General features: G+C 39.1%; 1 protein-coding gene across 1 annotated transcript in view; it reads left to right on the forward strand.

The window, feature by feature from the left end:
• CCDC34 (coiled-coil domain containing 34) overlaps positions 1-5759 on the forward strand; it is a 333393-nt gene extending 327634 nt beyond the window's left edge. Inside the window, exon 10 of the transcript XR_009405454.1 lies at positions 2449-5759. The gene's annotated coding sequence lies outside the window, so the exon portion shown is untranslated. The remainder of the gene's footprint in view (positions 1-2448) is intronic.
• The last annotated feature ends 241 nt before the right edge of the window (positions 5760-6000 follow it).

Here is a 6000-nt window from a genome sequence, read left to right on the forward strand (position 1 = left end):
CTCGGCTCGTGGTCTCACTTTCTTTCTCTCAAATAAATAATTAAAATCTTTGAAAAAGTTTTCAAAACATTAGGCATCAGGCAAGGAAGACGATGGCCCCAGAAATTTGGGAAACCTGAGATAGTATAAGGAAGGGAGTATCAGGTGGCGAAGGGGGGTGGAGGTCCAGGGAGACTGGGTTGACTAGAGTTCACAGAGCAGGGTCGTGGAGAGGCTAGAACCACACAGAGAAGGACCCCCAGAAATCCGTAGAGGGTCTTCTTCAAGTCTTCAGCTGAGTAGTGATCAGCACATGCATAAAAGGAAAATACCAGAAGTGGAGAAAGAACCACTGAAAGGATTAGAGGGAACAGTCTCTAGTGCTCACACAGGGCTCTTGCCATGATGGAATAAATCATGGACCCACCAGACATACCACATGGTAAATCCAGCAGTAGGATAATAGCAGGATGAGAAGACAGACATGGTAAGGACACTAGAAGATCAGCATAAAACTGGCCATTTACCTAGCCATCTTTCCTCCCCTTTTATATGCTCTGGTAGCATGGGAGATTAGGAAGCTCTTGCTGGCCTTCAATACCTCCAGATGCAATGGGCTCCCTACCACAGCTACTACTGCTGTCCTGCCAAGTGTGAGATATTTCTTCAAGGTGCTTTTCATTTTTCGAGGCTGCACCCAAGAAAAAAAGGCCCTCAGGAGTTTTCTACTCTTGGATTTGAGCTTATTTATATTAGGGGTTCTATTATTTTCCCTTACTCCTACTTTAGGACTCTATTCTTGGAGTCAAAAATATGCTGGCTTACCAAATTCTGTCTACCTCTTTTACTTTCTCTGAAAATCTTCTTCCTATTTCCTCCAGCCCATACAACTTTTGTGGATTTTCTCTGCAGTAGGCAACACTGGTCAGCTTCCTGCAAATTCATTGTGTATGCCAGAATTGGAACTATTGGGAGCTTAAAACTTTCAAGTTGGGTTATTTTATTTTTATCTGCATTTCCTCCACTGCATCCCTTCACAAATAGACTGTAGGAGACCAAAAAAACCAACACCAAAACCAAACCAAAACAAACAAACAAAAAGAAACCACATGTAGTCAGGTTATCATTCTGTTAGAATTGCACATGTTTTCTCCTGGCATATTGCCCTTGTTTAGTTTTATTCTGTTGTTTCATAGCCAGTGGAGAGTCAGAAGAGTACTCGGAAATGCATGAACATGTGTGGTGTGCATACCTACAATGAGTTATTAAGGGCAAAGAGGATAACATGCGAGATAAATTTAGACGATGGGCAACATTCCTCGAGGGCTATCCCTGGTTATGATCTTGAGAACCCTCTCTAATACCGGCTTTGGTCTGTAGACTATTACTCAGATGCGGAGCTTACAGCCCTGACATCCAAAATCTATTGAATCATTTCTTAGATTAAACAGGCACATCCGTCCTGTGTCTGAGCTGAGAAGTGTTATCAAAAGTTCCCCAGGAGAAAAGTCACAGGAGACTACCCAATCTTACAAGATATGGAAGAAATAGGTAAATGACTGAATATCTAAGTTTTGTCTAATTTCTTGGTCATTGCTGTACCTATTGTAAAATGGACTCTGAAAATTATGGAGCAACTTTCAAAGTGCAAAGTGACACTGTCTTCTATCAATAAATATTTTTTATAAAAAAGAAGACTTTTGAGAGAAATCTTGCTAAGGTTGCAGAGATATGGCTGTAACAATAGCTAACTCTTATCATATTTCATCCAGTCTAAGATGTTATCAGCTTTAAGATGTACCATCATTTTGTGTACCCAAAAAAAAGAAAAGACAGTCAATAAAACTTAACAGAATTCTATCTTAGAGTATTTTTAAAACTATTTATTTATTTATTTATTTATATTTGCCAGAGAGAAACACAGCAAGAGAGGGAACATAAGGAGGGGGAGTGGGAAAGGGAGAAGCAGGCTTCCCACTGAGCAGGGAGTCCAATGTGGGGTTCATCCTAGGACCCTGGGATCATGACCAAAGCCGAAGGCAGATGCTTAAGTACTGAGCCACTCAGAAGCCCCGAAATAATTTATTGATAAAGTCCTTTTCGACTTATTTAAACATAAACTTTTACGATTTATTCCTTTGGGCATATATTAAAAGGAAAGTACAAAAGAAATTAACTCTTTCCTTCCTTCCTTCCTCTCTTGTTTTAGTCTTCATGATCCCACAGATTGGAACTTGAGCTCAAAGTTGGAAGGATATTTCTTTCTTACAAATTCTTGTTTAACACCCCATTACTTGTGCTATGTAAAATATGAATTGGTCTTATCAGTTTGTCATTTCTGTAAGATTCCTTTTACCTCTTCCTTGGTATCAGTTTATCTTGTCTTCATTTCTACTGCTTGGTGTTTGATAGATGATCTTTGTGTAGATACTTAAGTAAGAAAATGTTAACGGTCTCATTTACTTGCAGGTATTGATGTGATTTGGAATTCTGGGGTCCAGAGCTGATGGCCAAGAAAGAATTCTTAGGATGTCTTTGGTGCAAAAAGGTGACTTTATTGAAGCATGGGGTCAGGACACTTGGGTGGATAGAACTGCTGCCCCAGGACTGTAAGAAGCAACTGATTTTATACTTTGCGGCTGGAGGAAGGAAGTATAAAGGGAAGTTTCCACAAGGATTTTCAAATGCTAAAGAACACTCACAGGATCCCAGAGGCCTAGCTAGTGTCAAGCCAGTGTTGTTTTTCCCTCTAGGAAAGCATCAGCAGACAGCTGGGAGCTTCCTGGAGGAATGTTACACTCCACCTGCCTCACTGGGTGGCAGGTTATAAGGAAATTTAATTTTATCCGCATTTCTTTCTGCCTTTGTTTTCCCCATCAGGTATCTTTCTTAGGTCTTGATTTTTTTGCTTGCAAGAAAATACGGAATTTTGTGATTTTTCAACAATGATATTTGTGTCTTTAATATCAATGTCACAATATTCCTTTTCTGTCACCTCAAACATACATTTTAACTTTTGTTTCAATTGGAATCACAGTGCTACCTTTTTAAAAGATACCGGAGGAAGCCAAGGACACTCAGCACATATACAAACAACTAAGCACATTGTCAGTTGAAGTGACAATAATGTGGGCATCCGCAGTTGAATTCACACAAGAACAAAGAACAACATTTACCTCACAGATGCTCCCTGGTCAACAGGGACTACAAATTGTTCTCTTGTTTTGGGTTGCTCTGAGCCTCTTGAAAATGATGCAGTCAAGGTTGAAATGCTAGGGGAACACTCGCCTGGCTCATACTCATTTGAGCCCTCACAGGCATGTCCCAATTGGAGATAATTCTCTTCCTGGACTGACCCTTGTAGTTCTTACGATTGCAGAACACACCTCAACAACACGCATCAGGGCGCTTTGAAACAAGGTTCATTACTCACAAGTCGTAGAAGGTGGATAGCACACCCAGGGCCGCAGAGTAAGGTAGCACTAAGAGAGAGAGAGGTAAAGAGAGAAAGAATGAGACAGAGAGACGGACCTAGGGTTTCCCAGGTTCACTATTAATTGGTGAATTTAAAACACAAGAGTGGGAAGTAAGCCTGGAGAAGGGAAAGCAGGGTTACTCAGACTGAGCTTTTTAAAAGGGGAAACTCGGTGGGTGGGGAGGCCTGGCCCTTTATCGAGTTGTGTAGCTGCCAATGTGTTTATTTGAGATGAAGGTCTTCGAAATGGATGCCTTGACTACGAAAGCTTAATGTCAAGCACTGACATTACAATAAAAAAAAGCTAATGGTCAGACATTCACTCTACACATCTATTGTAAGACACTTCCTAACTTCAGAGCTGTGAAAGCATTACAGAAAACGTGTTTTGGAACTAAAGAAATGCAAGATTTTATCACTGGCTGAGTGCTTTACACAACACTTAATGTAATCATCGCAAATCAGTATTACCACTTTTCATCTCTGTTTTGCAGATGAGGGATTTTGAAGCTCATGGAGACATATAACTTGCCCTTGGTCATAAAACTGGCAGATTAAGGAACTGAGATTTTAACACACTCTGCCTGATAGAAAAACCCAAGCTCCTTGCCACTGTGCTAACCTTGCCCGGGGGGACAGGAATGAGGGAGTCCAAGGCTGCTTTAAAGCTAGTGTGGCTCTCCAAAATCACTTTGACATTATTTTTGTTCCAAATTATTTGCTTGCTCTCAAAGCAAACTTCATGGTATGATTTAGAGTAAGTATTCACTATACACTTGTATACACTATACACTTCTGAGTATTGAATGTCCATAATATGACAAAGTTATGTTCTGGGAAAATACATCTGTTGAGAAAAAATTTGTAATGGGGACTTTCATAACAATGCATGCAAAAGTCCAGATGGTTTGGATAACTCCAGGGTCCAAAAGTGTTATCCATTACTGCTATATTAAAATGTATTAAATACCACTTAAAAGGTATTACTTGCCAGTCAACAAATAACAGACTGTTTTGTGATCATCCTTATTTCAAGGATATTTTTTCCTGTTTTTCAAACTTATTTTCATACTTATTTTCAAATACATATTCAAATTCTTAATAGCTATTATACCAAAGGCAATGAGCGTAGATTCTCATGCTTAAGAGGGAGTGAGTTGGGTAAAAGTGAAGAGCAGAATGAAAGGGAGAGCCATATTCACCTGTCGGAGCATATCCATTTCTAGTAGGCCAGGTCCAGGTGTGGTGCAAGAAACTTCTGTTCTTGGACTCAGTACTAAAGAAAAGAGGTGTTAGCTGCTCTCTAACACAAATCTTGGCATTGAGAATCACATGCTCTCTCCAGCCACATCCCCACCCACCAGCAGAATCGAGGAATGTAACTGCAAACAAGTAACATCTTATAGTAATACCAAGGCCCCTTTTTATCATCTTTCACATCTTCCTTAGGGTTCAAGTAAATAGGGTCTGTTCTGGGGTTTGCACAGTGCTGGGTTAAAGTCTGGGGAAATTTTTTTTTACTATAAAGACATGGTAAATTACTTGTGTTTTATATGTGATATAATACTAATCAAATTGATTTCTCTTATGTTATTCTATGGAGTCAATGAATCATGGACTCTTGGCCAGGAGGTTTCTTCGATATCACCTAATCTAACTCTCAGTGCAACAGAGGAATATTCTTAATCTTATCACTAGCAAGCAGTCCCTGATGACACTTGTTGGAATTTCTCCAGTGATGGAGAAAAAAGCAGTTTACTCCATTATCAGAAAGTGCTTATTTATGCTGAGCTAAGCTTTATATTCTGCCATGATCATCTGTTGGTATCAGTGCTCCCCTCTATTTTATCATGTTTTCTTCTTGTTTAGACATATTTGTACTGGACATGGCAGTTAATTTTTCTTTTTAGTTTTACCCTCCTGCCTACTGGGCAACAGATGATTGAGTTAAGAGCAAACAGTTGGCCCAGAAAGAATATGAACCGAGGGATGTTGAGACCATGCCTGATCATAGAACACTTCACAGTGGATGCCCCAGGATTTAGAATGTTAACTTCAGTGGGGACGACCTTAAAGTAAACACAACCCAAATGGAAGGACTAACTGTATCTCGAATCATCATGAACAAAAGGTAGAATTGATTGATATAGAGAAAAGAGGCCTAGTTCCTTTCTATTATTTTAAATGAATCTTTCAGCATAAGTCTATCTCAAGAGTATCAGCAAAGTATCTATGATATGTGATAAAAGAATGAATTTCTTGCTTTAATGGACATCAAATAAAGCAGAATATAAATAACATCCTTTATCCGGTCCTTTTGCTACAGTAAATATTGGAATATAATTGTCAGAATTGTCATGCCCAGGTCTTACTTGACAGGGGCCAAGGACTGAACCTCACAGAATATGATCTTTTTTTTTTTTTTTAATTAACATATAATGTATTATTTGCTTCAGGGGTATGGTACAGGTCTGTAAAGAATATGATCTTAAGAGGCAATATATTGGTCTTTGGGAGAGAGTTTTTTTTTTGGTTTTTTTTTTAAG

Source organism: Mustela nigripes, chromosome 1 (assembly GCF_022355385.1).
Source record: "Mustela nigripes isolate SB6536 chromosome 1, MUSNIG.SB6536, whole genome shotgun sequence".
Classification (NCBI taxonomy): Eukaryota; Metazoa; Chordata; class Mammalia; order Carnivora; family Mustelidae; genus Mustela; species Mustela nigripes.